Source organism: Frieseomelitta varia, unplaced genomic scaffold (genome assembly GCF_011392965.1).
Source record: "Frieseomelitta varia isolate USP_RPSP 00005682 unplaced genomic scaffold, Fvar_1.2 scaffold_500, whole genome shotgun sequence".
Classification (NCBI taxonomy): domain Eukaryota; kingdom Metazoa; phylum Arthropoda; class Insecta; order Hymenoptera; family Apidae; genus Frieseomelitta; species Frieseomelitta varia.
Window position 1 is genome coordinate 274,950 of NW_025110258.1, and position 18,841 is coordinate 293,790.

The 18,841-nt window shown below is 45.7% G+C and overlaps 1 protein-coding gene across 2 annotated transcripts in view; it reads right to left on the bottom strand.

Annotated features, from left to right (window-relative positions):
• LOC122533166 (homeobox protein homothorax) overlaps positions 1-18,841 on the bottom strand; it is a 228,059-nt gene that overhangs the window by 187,417 nt on the left and 21,801 nt on the right. The window contains exon 1 of one of the 2 annotated variants that reach the window (XM_043662603.1): positions 2,536-2,551. The exons of the other annotated variant lie outside the window; for it this stretch is intronic. The gene's annotated coding sequence lies outside the window, so the exon portion shown is untranslated. Of the gene's footprint in view, positions 1-2,535; positions 2,552-18,841 lie in introns of those variants that run through there. 2 annotated transcript variants of the gene reach the window in all.

An 18,841-nucleotide genomic window follows, 5' to 3' on the forward strand; every position in this document is an offset into this window, starting at 1 on the left:
TACAGCGGCGCATAATTCAGGCTGATAAGTATGCTAACCAAGGTGATATACGTAAAAAAAAAAGAGTACGACTTAGTGCACTTAGCTGTATTCATCGAGTCACGTGACTCGGTTATCAACAAGCAAAAAAAAAAAAAATAACTCTGCGTTGTGCGTAATCGTTTGCCCTGACACTTGGTCGAGGTAAGTGAATCAACGTGGAAAAAAAAAGAAAGGAACATCGGGTTCAGGCAACTTCGTTACACCGCCGGTCGTTCAAATTCAATCCCGTATCGCCGTATTATTTCTGCCGAACGATATTAATCCTTTCTCGCCTACAATCGAGATATCCAAAGCAGAAGTCCGTTTGAAATAATTCAATTAACGTGCAACAGAGGATATCAAATTCCTTTATTTTGCCTATGTCTTGCCTCAACAGCTCACGGCTTAACATATCCGCAAGTTATATTCAGACACTTTGCTCCGTATTCATTCGTATAATAATAATTCGTAGCGTAGCTCGTGAAAGTACGCGTTCCTCACTACGGAGAACTTTTACGTCCATACTTTGCACGTGTTGTGTAACTTTGAAATTTCATTAGCTCTTGTAATAACAATCCACGCGCGATCGCTTGCAGGGAAATTTTAAAGCGGAAAATAGCACGCGCTTCGACGTTTTAGTGCGTGAAACAATCTTACACCGAGGCGGCATTATTTAAAATTATTATCGTCTAATCGCGGTAATGGTTGGAATGCAAATGAAATTTCATGTACGGAACGTTTCATGTACGGTATGTCCGGTTTTAAGTGTACTCGCGCGATTACTTCTGTACATGACGAAAAAAATCTGCAAACGTAACATTTTTGTGGCGTTTAGAAAATGCCTGAATGTTGGCTACAAGAATATGCAATAAAAAATATAGAATCAGCTGTCACCATAATGCGTTCCTCGATATCTAACTTTGATCCGAAACATTTTTTTCGTACTCTCGACAAATACAAAAATAATCACGTGAGTATTTAAAAAAAAAAAAAGCATACTAAAGTATAATAGATGCGACTTATAACAAATTTTTACAAGCCTTCCAATACTTTCTCGACGACGTTAGAAAAACAAATCTCGGTAAAGGTTACTTATAGCGACAAAAATTTGATCATCAAGCTGCGTGACGTTGAAGCAACAACCTCGCGAAACGGCGGTTTTTAATCTCGTATAGCCGATTATTCCCGGTCAAGCAATTAGAGATCTTTCCCCCGGACCACAATCAGGACACGTACACGATCCCGAAGTAGGTTCCACGTTCAATCGTTGGCAATCGCATTAAAGGACCAACGGGTAATCTCCGGCATGCACACACACACACACACACGATTCGGGGCCAGACACTTCCCCTCTGCGTACGTCGTTTCGCACGTTTCTTATGTAGATGCGCGGCGAGCGAAGTCACGGCGAACGCCCCCCCCCCCCCCTCCCCACCCTTCCGCCTTGCATCGCGATACAAATTTTATTCATGGTAAACACTCGGTGACTCGGTGCGCAGCGTGACTGACGCCTTTCACGAATTTATCATCCCGCACGCGTGATCCCCGTGCTGGAGCTTCGAGGCGTTATACGGGGTGGCGTGTTATAACAGGACTAAGACCGGATAACCCAGTGATCGATCACTCGACGTGAATGCGACACCCCTAGGAACGCGTATCCGCGCCCCATTAAGCCGGCGCCCTTGCAAACCGTGCCGTGCCTCTATCGCGCGAGTCGAAACCTTCCACAACCCTGAAACTATCTTTTATCTGCCGATCTGAAATCGTCGGTCTCTTGCCAAATCGGAGGGTAAGTAATTGAACGAAACGCTCGATACTTGACCACTGCAGACGGATAGGTTACGAAGTAACGAGTTATGTTGTTCGAGTGTGTTTCAAAAACTCGCGTGAGAACGATGTTGATGAAAGACATTGGGTGGACTTGATTAATTAATTTGTGCGCTATACTATAGGTTAATGAAATGTGTGGGATTTAATAAAATTGGAATTATAAAAATTGTACCATCGTTACGTGGTTATAGTGAAGGTATTTTTGGAATAATTATGATTATGTATCTATTTATTATAATCATCTATATCTTTAATATAATACGTGAAAATGGAAAATATTCACTATGTGTGAAAATATTTACTACGTGTTACATGTCTTAAATCGCGACATGGTCACAAATCAGAAATCATACGTGTACTTCTAATACAGAAAGCAGTATAGATTTCAGTTGATAATTTCACAACTATGTTAGTGCGAGTTTAAAATACTCTCACTTCAAACTCTATGTGAATCTAGCGAGGATGACGATGAAACCTCACCGATAAAATCACCTCGTTACACCATTTATAATTTTATTTCATATTTCTACAAGCTTTACGCCTCGCGTTTCGCGGTTTCTTTTTTCAATAGTGACGATTCCCGTGAAATCGAGGGAACTGCACGGACAAACGAGGTCGACGTTGAACAGCGAAATAATTACAAGTCACCTCGCTTCGCTATCCACGGAATCTATCCGAATGTACCTCTCACGGTCGTTGCGTTAGCGATAATAGTGATAGACAGGCAACGAAGTTAAACGTGGGCGTCTTGGCGAGGAGTCGCGCGAGAGGGCCGGGGCCCCCTCGCGGCATAAATTACCATGGCGAATGAAGCCAAAGGGAATCTGATCTCGTCATTAAACGCTCCTCCGCGATACTGAAATTCCCTCGATAGACCGGTAATTGCGGCGAGCGGCTAAAACGAGACCGCGCCGCCCGTAAAAAATACGCGAGCACTCGAGGAGGGTCTCGGAGACTGTCGGTAACGAGCGTACAAAACGGCCACGGTCTCGTTTCACGTTCCGCCTTCGCGCTCCAGCCAATAATCGCCGCAATGTTTCCTTATCAACGGACAGCTAATTGTTCCCCCGTTACGTCCGCGATTTTTACAGACCACCGGCCGCTATGATCCGTGCGTCTCGATTTCTCCGCAGATATTTAAATTACCCGGACGAAAAGGGCCGTTCTCGTCGAGCGTTGAGATTGCAGATATTATTTTCGCAAATATGTCCAAAGTAGGTAAAGTAAGTGACGAGCAGCTTGCGTATCCGAATTGGACGCGAGTTACTTCGTGTTCTTTGCACTGTTCTGCAACACGTCGTGGCTGGTATTAAACTTGAAAAAGGGTAGTCTCCGCTTTGCACTCGTTTCGTCTACGGGAAATGAGACGCGGATGAAGAGGATGAAGATACCAAGTGCCCCTCGTGGGTACGTATCGATTTAAATGACGTTTCGTAGAAAATTCCATCGTGCATGGATAATTGGTACGTCGATCACGTTCGGATGAAAATTATAGCAGAGGTGGAGTTACTCATTGCTGGCACGCCTGACAGGCACGTTAGTGTCAAACGATCTTCAATTCAGGGTATTTTGTTGCAATGCCGAAGTGAATTGATGTTGAAGTCAAGCGCGCGTATTCTTTTTTCCCCCCCCCCCCCCCCCCGTATATTTCCCAACATAGACGCACGTACAATATTAGTAATGGTAATAAATTTGGCGCATTGGAAGAGCTTTCAAAGACTGATGGCTTGTCAAATATAAAATTGGATATTCAATATACGCGTCTATTTTAGAAACACCTATTCAAATTCAATCTAGCACGTCAAACATTCGCGTACGTATCTTCCTCTTCCTTATAATGCGCAAATGCATCGAAACGACGGATAAATATAGAGTACAATTAACGGCCATGGATATTTACGCAAATTCGTATTTTTACGATAGAGAACCTACAGAAAATTCATTCCGTAACAAGCCTTTTTAATTTACTCAGACGCGATGAAACGGAATAAAATCGACCAATCGAGCAACGTTCTAAGAGAAATCGAAGGGAGAGCGTGAAATACCGGAGAAATACAATCGCCAGCCTCGGAGCCTCGAATACCGAAGGGTAAAATCAAACATCGAGGCGACACAGGCGTGTCGCAACCCTCGTTTCATTTTCTCCTCGGTCGGATCCGGCTCGCCTAGGCAGCCTAGGCGATGCGCATCAAAACGGAATAGTTCGGTCTAACGAGTCCCGAATACCAGGATCGACGACTCGGAGGAGGCCGAACGTGGCCGTATGGAACTCGGCGAATTCCACGGAGCGCCGGATGGACAAGGAATTTCGTCGCTCGCTGCGTTCCGAGGCGCGTTGCTCGCACCGGCAGCAAGAGACGCGGCTCGATCGGAGCAAAGGACGGGGGCCAGCAGAAATCCTCCAACGAAATTCCAGTGTGACTAAACCCCCGTAGATGACTGGCAGGCCGGCTGCATACGGGATCCAGCCGGAGGGGTTGGGGTCGACCCGGGTATCGCCGTCCGAGCATCTCTTCTCTTTCTCATTCGCCGTCTCTTTTTCTCACTTCCAGAGCCTCTGCCGCGCGCTCTCTCTCTCTCTCTCTCTCTCTCTCTCTCTCTTTCTTCCTCCGTTAACTTGAAAAGACTTTTGGTCGAAAGTTCTCTAACTACAAGGGGAGTGGAGTAGCAATGGAGAGAATGGGAGAAGAGTGGCGGAGAGATGATGCATCGAGGATCGTCCGAGCAACTGCCTGCCGAACGATAGCCACTGACCACGTTCGATCATTGAATCACCGCGCGTCCAAGTGTCCGTCCAAGAGATATTAATTTCGCAGATTCGCGAAATTCGCCGGCCAACTCAAGTATTCGACACGCGTTCAACGACTTTAGCACAATTTCCGATTTTTCTTTCGCTTTCAGAGCGCAACGTTCATCTCTTACTTATGCATGCGCGAGGAACAACCCAACAAGTCGAAAAGACTTCATTTCTTACGGAGCGAACGAGTGTAAAAATGTGGTTTCTCTTGCGTATGCTCGTTGCACGATGGTCCATTTGCATTGTAACACTGTAGGATGCGGGTCTCCTCGGGGATGCCACTCGAATTCTGAAAGTCCGCTTCCTTCACCGATATTCCACGGTAACGTTTCAGCGTTACCTTTTTCGCGCTCGGTAAATGACGTCAGTCACCTATGACGACGGGACATTCGTCAGCGTTACAACCGGGGGCACGCGTAGCCTGATTTACGACAGAAAATGACGAACGATCCGGCGGCGACGTTATTGTTTGTACACATCGCGAGATCAGAATCTCGATGCACGCCGGAGGATCGTTCAGTATGCAAGCCGGCACTCTCATTACGTCTGTTGGGTCGCTGTCAAAGCGAGCACACAGCGGTTGCACCGCTCTCTCTCTCTTTCTCTCTCTCTCTCTATCTCTCTCTCTTTTTCTCTCTCTCTATCTCGCAGTCCAAGGAGAAGAAAGGCGAAAAGAGAGACGAGGGATCCTCCTCTCCTCGCCATCTTTGTCGGTCGTTCCACGCCACTTTCGGTCACTCCGTTCGTTTCTGGTGACGGTAATGCCCGGTTCGTAGGCTACCTTATCTCGACTGGTGGAGGCCGTCGAGCACACGGACTGGTTAGACGCATTTCGTTGTAAGGTCGGCCCCATACATTTTCTAAAAAGACCGAATTACCTGGCCCTTTGTCTGTTCGCCCACCAGTCGCCGCCGCTTCACACCCGTGAAATATATATTTTCCACGGCTTATCTGACCGCGGACGTCATATCGCCGGCTACTTAATAACAAATTTTGAAATTTCGTGTCGTTGATACCCGGCCTCTTGCCACTTATCGCGAAGATTCCCGCGTCGATCCTTCTGATTCTTGGGAACAGTATCGTTGCCCGATATCTCTTTGAACTCGACGAAAAGATATTGCTCCTAATTTAATGCACCTCCGGTGGAGACAAGTTCCGTCAATTTTTTTCGAGTTTCGTAGAAAAAAATATCGTGCAACGATAAAAGTCGATCTTAGGGAAATAGCTTTCTGAAGTTTCAAAAGCAAACCGTGAATTCTCTTCACGTCAGTTCTCTGCTCTTTCTTCTTCTTCTTTTTCTCGTTCCGGCGAACGGAGGTGTGTCTACCTCGAAGTTGCAAACGTTATACCAATTTGAAACTGGAGTATCCCGCCGTGAATGTTAAACGTCGAAGCTACGGGAAGATTAAAGGCGCGAGTATCGGCGGGGCGACGCGCGGACAAACTTGAAATGAATTCGGTCGGGGAAACCGGCGTGCACGTTTCTTTCCAGAGTGGAAAATCGAATGGCGTTCGCCTCACAATGGAGGACACCGTGCACATCTCCATACATATACATAACACAGGCGGGCGATGACATGCGAGAAATCCCAACCCCCGTTGCATCTCCCTGTCGTCACTTGCAAATGCATAGAAATTCTACGCGCCTACGGGGTGACGGAGAATAATAAACGCAATTGTGCTCTTTTCCTCGTAACTAGACGGACGGATTCTTGCGCCCGTTTCCATCATACGAAACCGTTTCCATCACCTGTGATTTTCCTTCTTTCCATCTTCAATCACAAGGTGAACTAACGCGGCTAATTTGGCTTAAGACTAAACCTGTCTCTCTCAACCAATCACTGGATACTTCAATCTTCGTTAAACATCGATGGAGAAACACTTTGCCGATCGTATCTTCCTCTCGATTTTTATTATTAACGCTAGCCAGTTTTCCCATTTCGTTTCGTATCAATGAACCGATCACTCGTCACATCGTAGACCAACGAAATGTAATTCGTAAAAAAAAAAAAGAAGTTCTATCGAGTGTGAAACATTGAAACCAAGGTGATTGAGAAGACGATTGACCCCTACGAAAATCACTTTTTCTAGATTCTACGAACGAATCGTGTACAATACGATAAATAAAGAACAAAGATAGTAAGATCGATCAGCGAAGAGAGAAAGAGGAACGAATAATTGAGACAAACGACGTATGCATATCGGCTGTAAAGAATCGCGACGTCAGAGCGTGGCTGCGATACGAGATGACGATCGAACAAGGAGCAGCCATCCTCGGATGGATCTATGCTGCCCCTTTTATTTGGAAATGTTCGATCCCCGGTTCGACAACCACTTAACGCACGGCTCGAGCGTCTTGAAAGCGCGGACTCATCCTGACTGGTACGCTTCCATGGTTATTGAGACCAGACCGATCCTCTCCTAGACAATCCGACGCGGCATTTACAGATCCATCGATCTGACACTGTCGTTCGACGTCGGAGAGATCGGAGGATCCGCGCGTAGGTGAGACTTAACAATGTTTCAATCGGCGCCCGAACCTGCCCGCCTCTACCTCCGCCGCTGTTATTAATTATCCATTGAGAAATCAATAACAATAACGACTCAATTGTCGCGCAACGCTCGCGCCGATTCTATCCTCACGGACTCGCGGATCGACTTGTCAACGCGTGCTCGGCCAACGGTTTTCGCTGAACGACGCATTCGCCAGGGCCTATTTATCACTTCTGCTCGAACTACGCTCGTCGTTGAAATTTATTCGACGCATCCGATGCGCGACAACGTCTCGTTATTAATCGCGTAAATTACTGTGAAAAGAGTACACGCGCTGCTGTCGCTTGTAACCGGCACGTTGACACCGGGGCGAGAGAAAACCCGCTCGCCTGGAATTCTTCGCAAGCGCTAAGCGAGGGGAAATCGGACGCGAGAGTGCCCACGATTGGTAATTCCGACGAATCCGACGAATCTAAGGGTAGAGAGCAGAATGTCACAGCATGTGTCACGCGCGTCGTGGATTGTATATGCGAGCATTTTCGTTTCACGAAACTTGCACTTTGTCCGTCACTACGTGAGACGAGAATCAGTCGTGGAATAGCCGATACTTGGCCGAACCGCTAACGTCTTATCAGATCGGATTATGGCAGCGTAATATTCACGTGTCGCTCTTCTCTTGTTTCTTCTTTCCGTCGACATCTTTCGAACGCACGGATTAAAACGTGGTATCGTCCGGGAAATGTATATATTGTAAATTCGGTCGATCGGTTGTCATTGCAAGCTAGTCGATCGAGAGGCAAACTAACGTCGAACGTGTTTGCAAACAGCCATGTTCGCAATGAGGATCGACGTCGCCGACATAAGACGTTATTTCATGTTATTTACGAGATGTCTTTGGAACAGGTGACACGCGCCCTATACCTGCATCGGGTAAACGGCCTCGAAGCCACGCTTCACCAACCATTGGCGAACGTGAAACCAAGCGAAATGGAAAGAAAGAGAGCGAGAAAGGGAGGAAGACAGAGAGAGAGAGAGAGAGAGAGAGGGAGGCTGCCAGCAGAAAAGGGGGAGGAGTGCGATAGACACCCTGTAATTACGCGAGGGTGAGTTATGGCGGCACAAGTGCCGTGGTTACTTCGCGACCCGGAGAACCCGGGATACCTTTCCAGTCCGATGACACAACGGGATAACATCGCTTTCACCAGCAGAACGATAAACATTGCACAGCGGCTATAGCCTCTGTGGATGTTCTAAATTTGATACGTAATACACTTTTAAAGTGGCATGCCTGGAACTAAAGTATAACTCTGACGCGACTGTGTGAGTTTTGACACAAACTCTGGACGACTTTAGTTCGGTATCTGATTTGGAGTAATCTGACTTTCGAATAATTTAGTTAACTTTGGTTAATTTCATCGAGTCGCGAATATTTTCCAAACGACTCGACAAGTTCTTAGAAGACTTAAACTTTTGAGTTCGCTGTTGGTCGTGTCTCTTGAAGAATAAATATCAAGTTTGTCGTTTGCACAACAAAATTGAAGGGGACCGTACGTACATTGATCAACTTCGTTATAATCACGTTCTCACGACGAATGAACTTATCGGGGGGAAACTTACTGAACATTAATCGCTTACGTTCTTTCGTAATAAAATTTACAAGCGAACCAATGGTTAACTCGACGAAACGAACATGTACGAGAGTAGCATCGAACAAACTGGCGATAAATTTAAGAGTCGATCAGCGACTGCAAGAAAAAAAATTGGGTGCAGTTTCACGTAGGAAATTTAGGACACGGTGAGAAGACCGCTCCATAAGAGTGTCTTCGAGCCTCCTCGGGGGATGGAAGGTAACCGAATTTGGGATACGGTGATTTGCGCGAAATCCCGCTCGGTTCTGACGCACGCACGAGGTTGAGGGAGCCGCTGAAAACGGAGTTTTTTGCCGGTGGACCCCTGTGACACGATCCTTTGTTTTGACGCGGTCGGACAAGTGAGTTATCTGCCGCGGTAGGACGATCGTTCTTCTTGGACACCGACACGTCGCGGAAGTTCTCTTCCCGAAAAAGATCCGTCCAAAGTCCCGGTGTAAACACAGCCGATAAAACGACGAGGAGAGGCCCGGAACCTTAACTGGCGGGGAAGAGTGATGCGCCGCGGGAAACCATTCTTCTTTAAAACCCTCGCACACATCTCGCGCGACGCAGCCCTTTCGTTGCAGCCATCGGCCCACCGCCGCCAGTAAAAACATCTCGACAGTATCCCGGAAGATGAACTACTACCGCCATCTTTCGTTAGAGATTTCGGCGAGAAATCTCTTTTCACTCCCCCCTCTGGAACTCCTCGTGTCTATTTGCCCTCGTATGGATCCATTCGAATCCATCGATAGAACGAAGAACTTTGAACAGTAGCGCGATACGATACGACGCGTGAATAGCGAACAATTAATGAAAAATTAATTGCGAATAAAGCGATCGTTGATCGAAAGATCGATGCTGTTTCGTTGCGCGGTTCGAGCCAACGGAGGACCAAAAAGAAACGCCCTATCGTTGGCTCGTAAATTCGACGAGACAAAGCGACAAAAAGAAACAATAAGACCCCGTTACCCTATCCTCGGGCTCCGTCGCCCCGCAAAAACAGGTCGAAATCTAATCGCAACGGTAATAAAATTGTTAAACCGTCGGATGTACGACGAAAGAAACACGACCGCGTCAAGAAGAGGAGAGGAAAGGAGACGCGGGCCACGGGAAGAGCGGAAGAGCGGAAGAACGGAGAGGTTGGCGCAGAAAAACACGGCGGTGAACAGCGCGAGAGAGAAGAGTGCTGCCGCACGTCCCGGAAGCCCAAGGGAGGGTTTCTCGAAGACAAGTCGGCCATGTCGGCGGCAGTGAGCACGAGTCCGGGACATCAATCAGTCAGTCAGTCAGTCAGTCAGTCAGTCAGTCAGTCAGTCAGTCAGTCAGTCAGTCGGTCGGTCGGTCGGTCGGTCGGTCGGTCGGTCGGTCTGTCGGTCGGCCGACACAGTCAGTCAACGAGGACGTTTGATCACACGCTATGGGACATTATCGCATTAAATATCGACAGCCGGCTTTCAGCGGTGAGAAGAGCAGCGACGAAATCGGGAGAAAAATGCCTGAATCCATTCTCGGTTCCCCTGGACGGACCTGGGTTCCGTCGCATCCACCGCAATCCGTGTCCACCCACACCCGCTGCGTTCATAATAGGCTCTACGAAGCTAAGCCCCTCTAATACCTCTCTCCCTCTCCCCACAGCCACCTTCACCTGACCGTGCCCTCGCGCTGTATCGTCTTCTCGCGCCGATCCTCCTCTAACCTCTGATCTCCCTTTCTTGCTCCCTTCTGATCCTCTGTGTGTGTGTGTGTGTGTGTGTGTGTGTGTCTGGTTGCCCTCGCCTCTCTTCTCCTTTCGGAGCGTGCATTTGAGCAGGCTCCCATAGATTATTATTAGAATGCGCGTTTGTGCCCCGGTCGCGGGCAGGTAGATGGACAGTGCTCCGCCCCAGAAGAGAAAAAAGGAGCCCCGATGCAGCCTGGATGCAACTCGTGCTCACCGCGTGACCTGTCTCTCTTCTACCTGAGGAATTCCTCGATGAGAATCGACCGACTGTCCCGAGAGCTTCGGGACGGGTTACGAACACACCACCGCGGGGACACAGCCGCGTTCCCGGGGAATTATTTTCGGGGAAACGAGTTTGCCAGGCTCTGGACCGACCGCACGCTCACGCCGCTGACTTTTACGCAGTTACGAGTTTCTGGTTACGCGCGCGCGTTCCTTCTCGTTGCGCGACGTTATCGCGGTTAATCGAGGGGAATATGACGAGCTCCGCGCTGCTCCGACCGGTAAATCCCTCTATCTGGACGGCGTCATCTTATTGGTGGGCATTTCCGAGGAACGCGAAGAATCGAAGCATTCCCAAGCTTTTGAAAATTTATCACTGGACACTGTAGCCATTGACTACGCTCTTCGAACGGTAGCCTATAACGACACAGGTTATATAACGCGTTACCGGTTCACTCTCGTTGGAAAAAGTCAAAGTTCGAGGACCCGATCTACGTTTCCAAGTCCGACTCTCGTTAGTTTGAATCTGCCAGAAGGTCTAGCAGCTCACGGTTCATTCGCGGTTGCTGCTTTGGTTTCTTTGACCTGAACCAGCCATCCACGACTTCTTTCCCACGCGTTCCAGATCTTTCTCTCGACGACACGTGTCGAGGTGACGCCGATTTTCTGACCGGCCGAAAAAAAACCCGAGCTCAGCCAGTGGATAAGATAAATCGTTTGTTTTGAAGCGACATCCTCCTCGACGTCGCGGCTAGATTCGAATTCGTTCGGGTTGTCTGTTAATTCAGGAAGGTACCGTTAACCGGCGTGTCTCGCGAATTTCTTTTCGTGTCGCGCGCGAAAACATCGGCAACGCCATCGATCACCCGGCCGTTTTCATAGGCTGCCAATTGAAAAGCCTGTTCTCGACGAGTCGCGCGCGAATAACGTCTTATTAAATCGTTGTTTCTCTCCTTCTTCGTGACGATTCGAACCAATGGACCGGTACGTCGACCGGCTGAATTCGGTGGGCCCGACATGATGAATCGTTGTCGCTAAAACCGCGTGCTCGATTTACATCGGCCACCGACCAAGTTTCCATTAATTATTAGGCTACGATAGGGTTATTCGTGTCAAGTGGAATATTCGAGTCAAGTAATTTGCCTTGTAATTCGTCAACTTTGGTTATCGACAATTTTTTCAGCTATCTGCATTTCAAAACAGACCGGTGAACCGGTTGTTAGTGGCAATAAACGGAGAAATATATCGTGTACATTGATAACACCACGGTCGTAGTTTCCTACGCGAATGTGATTCCCGTTCGCCAAAAGATTTCAATTGTAATTTGCAGCGTACGTACGTCGCTTTATTTTATTGTTTATCCTTGCTAACAAGAGAATCACTTCGCTGCGCCTAAATTTTTATATTCCTTCGCTGTTGAAGACCAATGATGCTCCGTTCGAATTGTAGGATAGTAGGTTTTCACAATTTTTTACGAGCAGATGTAAATAAATGGAAGCCAATCTACCAAAAATTATAATAGATACCTATTCCATTTTAAATGTTAGCTGAGGATGTTGAAGCTTATTCGATTCGAGTCAAACTCACAAGCCTATCTTACAACGTCGTTCGCATAAATATACCCACCGTTTTGCCCCGACATTATTTGCCAGCAATCGTTCAAAAGTTTTCTAAATAACGGCCCGGTTTTACGCCCGGTGATAATGAAATTCCGAAACTATCGATAATCGGGACATTGATTGGTGGCAGTCACGGTCGCCACCGTCGCGTAACTTATGTACCGGAAGCGGAATCCCTGCAAGCGGTTCAATGTCAATTCCGAATTGTTGGAATTCCGCCGCGACGAAATCAGAATTTTATATGGTCCGACTCGACGAGCTGGTTCCATGGAAACCGTGTAGCCGTGTCACACGAATATTGCAGATAGCGGGGCAGTGAATTTCAGGGATGGACTCGTAATAACGGGAAAAAGATGTAAAATGTAACTTTTAAAAATAAGAGAATTTTGGAAGCAATAGAAATTAATAATTGGACTATGGATATTTTGCAAATTCGTAGTTTTATAAATTGCTAAAGAACTTGTCGATTTCATCTGCTAAATCGTGCAACTCTCCTAGTATTCTATTTTAGATATTTTTGCAATAACAATATCTACATTAAATTAAAGGCAATGAAATTTTAATTAATGTAGTTACTAGAATGTATTTTACAAGTAAGTGCCTATTTAAACATTTCACCGCTAATTGTATCTTATAAAATATTATATAATTACAGCAATAAAATCGGTGTTCAATAGAATATCGAATAATTTATAATCTTCTTGTTACGTATAAAGAACGATATCGTATAATACAATATCTTATCGTTGTTTACGTGTCAGTTCGAGTTTCCATTCGCTCGAATGTAATAATCAGGAAATTCTAACGTGTCCGCATACAATATTTTTTTTCTGATTGTATCTTAAAATATTGCACAATTATTTCATAATTTTTTTTTCGTTTAATTGACGTTTAATTAAGAAGCAAAGAAATTTTAATTAATTCCTGGAATGCAATATTTGCTAAACCTTGTATCATCGATCTTAAAGTATTATACAATTTTTGTAATAAAACGGCTGTCGATTTTATAATAAAGCGAAAATCAAATAATTTGCAATGCCCACATTTGCATACGTAGCTAGAGCAACATCGTTAATTTACACGTTAGAACGTTATATGAATTTCTTAAAAACATCGATGTTTGTTTCAAATTTCTATTCTTTTGCGACATGATAGTTAAAAAAATAAATACACACATTTTTACATCGGTGATGTCTCATTGTTAATTGTATCTATACGATATATTCTCCTTAGTTACAATATTGTATAATATTACAGAATCCTGACAAAAATATCCGTATTCAAATATTTTATCGCCAACGTAAATCTCAATATATCACACAACTTTCGAAATGAAATTACTACTTGATCAAAAGGCCAAACGGCTTCTGGTTTCTTTTTCTCCTACAATTTACAATATCCAAGAATGTTGTTCTAAAATTAAGATATTGTTAACCGCGAAGCCTCGAAATACCGAATTATTCCATTGAAAGTCCAAAAAATTTCCCTCGATCCGGAGTGGAAAAGACCAGGCGCTGCCACCTCTCGACCAAGAGCGTAACTATCCACACTCGGCCGATACCTCTGGGCACCCTTATCACCTCGAGCTGTCCTAAGGTCACCGATTCGTCGATCAGAATTCGACCTTATCGTACGTCCGTCACAGTACCACCGTGATCAGCATTCGCAATCTTCATCTACCAACGATACGCAGAGACGGATCCAACGATTGGTACTCGACGTAAAGTAGTTGACTCTCAACGTCCTCGGCTCCCGTGTCATCGCACCGATCGTTCTGACGTATCCTCGTCTCGTTGAACTCATCTGGCGATGGCGCGATAACGTTATCAATGGACCAACGAGTGTGCACGCGCGTCGTTTACACTGTCGTCGACGTCGCGGCCCGTTTCGCGGCAACACGGGGCTCGTAAAATATTCATAACTTTTCGAAATCCCGTCAATATGCAAATGGAAAATGCTAATCGCGTCCTGCGTTCGCGCCTACGACGAAGGCTATCGTCCCGTTGACACTCGCCCGTCAAGATTTTTGTTTTTCAAATGTCCTCCACCTCTTCCTCAGGATGGGGGGGGGGGGGGGGGGGGGGGGGGGGGGGGGGGAGGGGGAGAGACCTCTCGCGGGATTTTGCGATTTTCACCGAAAGGATCCAGCCTCGTCGTTCAAGGATCATCGTGTCGCGGGCTTGATCGTACGAACCTTCCCCCAAATCGACGAGCACGCATCGAATTAGCAAAGTTGTTCGGCTAGATCCTGAGATAAAAATGAATTGAATAATATCGACGGAACGTTTCGCGTAACAGCGATCGCTGCTCGCTGCTTTCCGATACGATGGTTACCGGTCGGCCGAGAGTTTGAGATTTTGCTGTTGCCGATGTTGTAAAATAAAACGTGCAAGCGTGTGTGTGATGATGATTTCACCGCCGATCGCTATCGCGCGCGAATGAAATTAAGCGAATTCAATCCGATCTATCTGTAATTCATGAGCGTAAATTGGACAATTCGCAATTCAATTTCTTCGTTGCTCGGCTGAGGAATGTTTCAGCTGTTCGTCGCTTCCTTCTCGGCTTTCGTCCGTCATGCTGAAAGAAACGAAAGTCGATCGCGACTGGTTGATGGAGAAACGAGGCGGATTGTTATTCCGTTTGTTTACGATTAATGCGATTGACACGCGAAAATTCTCAGGGAGCAAGAGCTATCGGTCACGAACCATCGGCTAACATAGAGGTTACGTTCGCCACGAACAAATCAAGTGAGAGCCGATTAAAAATAAGACACGCCTCGTACCAAGATTTATAGGGTTGCGTACAGCTCGTGCACGAAACAACGGCACTCGTTATTGTTCCTAATTGCTTGCTCCCTCCGTATATCCCCGCGAAGAAACAAAAATCCTGCAATTAGTTCATCCATCTTTCCGCGGTGGAAATACGAGCGCTGCGCAATTTAAATTGAACAATTGGAACCGTTGACGCTTCTTTATCTCGCGTGATAATTCATTTCGAGAAAAGACGATGAAGAGATCGACGGTGGAAAGAGCCTCGGAGTAACAAAAGAGTTCGAAGGAATCGAATCGCGTCGAGTAATATCGTCATTTTTTAACAAAAACTAATAAAGTCTCCCGTTGCAACAAGTTCGATTATTTGATAGAAAGTTCAAGCTGGAATTTTGAAATATCGAAGCTCAGCTGACTCGAGCGAGTACAGTGAGTAATCTACGTCTCGGAGTAATCGACAAATTCCCGTTAAATTTGAAAGAAGGAACGATCGGATAGAAAAACGAAGGAATCTGGTTGCCCGGAGTTTGAGGTTCGAGCAGAAAATCGCGACGTTGGACCTACGTGCAGCCTGCAGGCCACGCTGGCCTTTTTAATCGCGCCGCGAATAATTAGCGGACGGCGATTAGGGTGATTAAGGGCGAGGGATCGAGTCACCGGGACGACGCAATTAGCCGAATCACTTAACCGGTCGGTCGACGAGTGTAAGGCATGACGCCGAGCACACCGATCGTCCGGTGGTCCTTTCCACTAACGTGCGCAACAATCTTTATCCACTTCCTGGTCTTACTCGATGGATGAATTAGTATTACTAATTTGATTTGAGCGGTAATGAAATTAAGAGCGTGATTATTTCCATAACCATTTTTGTACTTTACGTATGCAGCTGTAACGAAGGAATAGAAACGCCTGAAAGAATATCGTACTGATTTCTAATAGAATTGAAACAAATATACGCGTGAAATACCTGTTTTCACATGTTTCTATCTTGATAAAGCTGAGCATTAATTTTGTTAAAAGCGGAACATTCATTTCGTATTTATAGTTGCGAAAGCAAAATGCGTGAAACTCGCCGGTTTCAAGTTTGGAAAATAATCATGTTTCTGATTGGGTTCGAATAGCCACTTGATGAATGTGTTATAAAAGATACGTTACATCGAATACTTTCGAGGAATTGCTATTATTGTGAATCAGATAAGTTAGTCTGTAGCTTTAATTATTTAATACACATCGTATAATTATATTTCTAACGGCATCTTATTAATAAGATATGCTTATTAATAAATGTATATTCCGTATAAATGAATAAATAAGTGACACCGAACGGAACACCGTTCCGAGAGAAGGATTCTCTGGAACTCATTTCACGATTCTCAGTCGTAGGTATTTCGTTCGTACACTAAATATCACGAGACAAGAGTGTTAAATCGTTAACGTCGAGCATCAAACGTTACGATATTACCACTCGATTTCCAAAAAAAGATCTCATTTCTATACCATTTACGAACGACTCGTTTCCGAGAGATAATTAAGCCTCGCCGAATAATTCAAAAGAATTCTACAATGCCTGGTCCAGTATACCGATAGTCGTGTTATGGCCGTTTCAGCAGCCGTAGAGGCTTCGATTCGAAAAACGAATGTCTCGAACGACCCTAACGAAACGAAGATGCCATGAGACCCACGGAACAGGAGGAAACCAAAGTTGTAAACAGAATATAATTTCTATGGTCTTTTTATCGCGGCGAAAAAGAAAATACGATAACGTTGTCCACCTAATTTCGCGAGCGAAACTGCAAGCCAGCGACACTTCGACTTTTTTAGCCGATTTCGTCGATTTACGAAATTATTCGCGTTCAGAAGAACGTCCGCAGGAATTGAACGTTAATTTCCGCCCGGATTTAATCTTCTACCCTCCGTTCGCCGACATTTCGTTTCTCGGCCCTTTCGATATTTATGCGAAACTGGCCCTGTGCGTTTCCATTTCTCTTCTCTTTTCTTTCTTTTTTTCTTTTTCTTTTCTTTCTTTTTTTTTTCCCCCTGCGTCGGTTCGCCGATTCGCGCCCAGAATCCACGTCTCGTCGTCGACGACGAGGACGGCTCTCGGCAACCAGGTTCGCTCATCTACATAAACATCTTGGTAGCCGATGCAACGTGGAAGGGAACTTCGAACAAGAGAATGGCCCCTCCCATTCTCCTGTTCGAGCCCGTGCACGAAGCTGTTCCAGGCCTCGCTTATGCTCATCTGCATGAGTCCGTCCGATGCAACTAGCCTCGAGGACGCTCTCTCTGCGCGCGGACCGCCGCTCTTTGTCGGTCCCACCTCGTCTAAACCTCGATATATTCTCCCAAAGGACGATCGACCCTTTCGAGCTGTTTGCGAAAGTTTCTTTGCCTCGAAATGATTTTCTTGTTCGCTCGACTATCGGTAGCCTGATCTTGCGACTATTTCGATAACTAAGCGAGACTATTCGCCGATGCTGAACGTCGAGGTTTGTTGATATACGACGTTACGCTAGAACTGTATAAAAATTTTAACAGAAGAGTATGATAAAGGTGACGAAGAGTCATTTAAATACACCGTTGTAAACGTGTTGAAAAGAATGGTCAAAACGACCAATTGATAATTTTTGTTTAAATATTTTATAGACATAAAACAGTATATACATATTTTTAGAGACTCGACTGATTCTTTGTAAAATATATAAATAAAAGCTTGTGTGCCCCATTGTATTATAAAGATTTCCTGTTTCTTTTACTTTAATGTCTTTGATGAAAATTTTAGTCGTCGATTTCACCAAACCAATCGAACTACACTATCAATTCCAAGTAAAACTTTCGTCTAAATTCGGAGGAGGGAATCGTCTCGATACCGAGACAGCATACCAATCATCAGCTGAACTGGTGGGCAGACGAACAGAGAATGACGAATTCCGTACGTGCGAGATAACTTTCGGAAAGTGTTCGCCCACTTGATACCTGGCTCGAGACTGTTTGCCAGCCTTTTTTTCGATTCCTTTCATCGTTTCGCCGGCCCACCTCGCCTTCCACACTCATCCGCGGAGATTAAACATCGCACGAAGCTCGCGCGCTGAATCGTTTTTTTTTCTTTTTTTTTTTTTTTTTTTTTTTTTTTTTTNTTTTTTTTTTTTATCAAAAAGTCGCTGGGAAATCTGGCGAGTTCACGCGCGGTGCCTATACGCGCCGTCGTCTCGCCTGGCAGTGCAAACAAGTGGAGCAGATAGTGGCACGGTAGCAACGTCAAGAGATTAGGATTTGTTTTACAGCGAGCGGTAAAGCTGTCGCGAACTCCGCTGCCGTATTTAAACTCGCGCCCTGCTTAAGCCACATCGTTGAACGAGCTCGTTCGAGCCCTGAATCAACGTTTACATCCTGGATAGTATCTTTTCAGGTACACCTTCCTCAGCTGCCCTGCAGATAGCCCCGGCCTTTGAAACGTTGTTTGCTCCATCTGTAAATTTTACCGCGCCTTTATCTGCCGTTAAGATTCTAGATTCTCTCGCGGAGAATGGTAGAAGCTCGACACCTATCCGCGGCCGCTATCCCCACTTTCCCCGTTTTATTCGTACAAACGTTCCCTTGTCACCGTGGACGAGCCACCTCTATAATTCTATTTTATCTAATTAAACGGAGACGTTCCAGATTAATCGACTGCTCTCTGATACGCTTTATCTTCAACCGTGTCTCTGTACTTCGCTCGGGGTATTGTTCGGAATGTA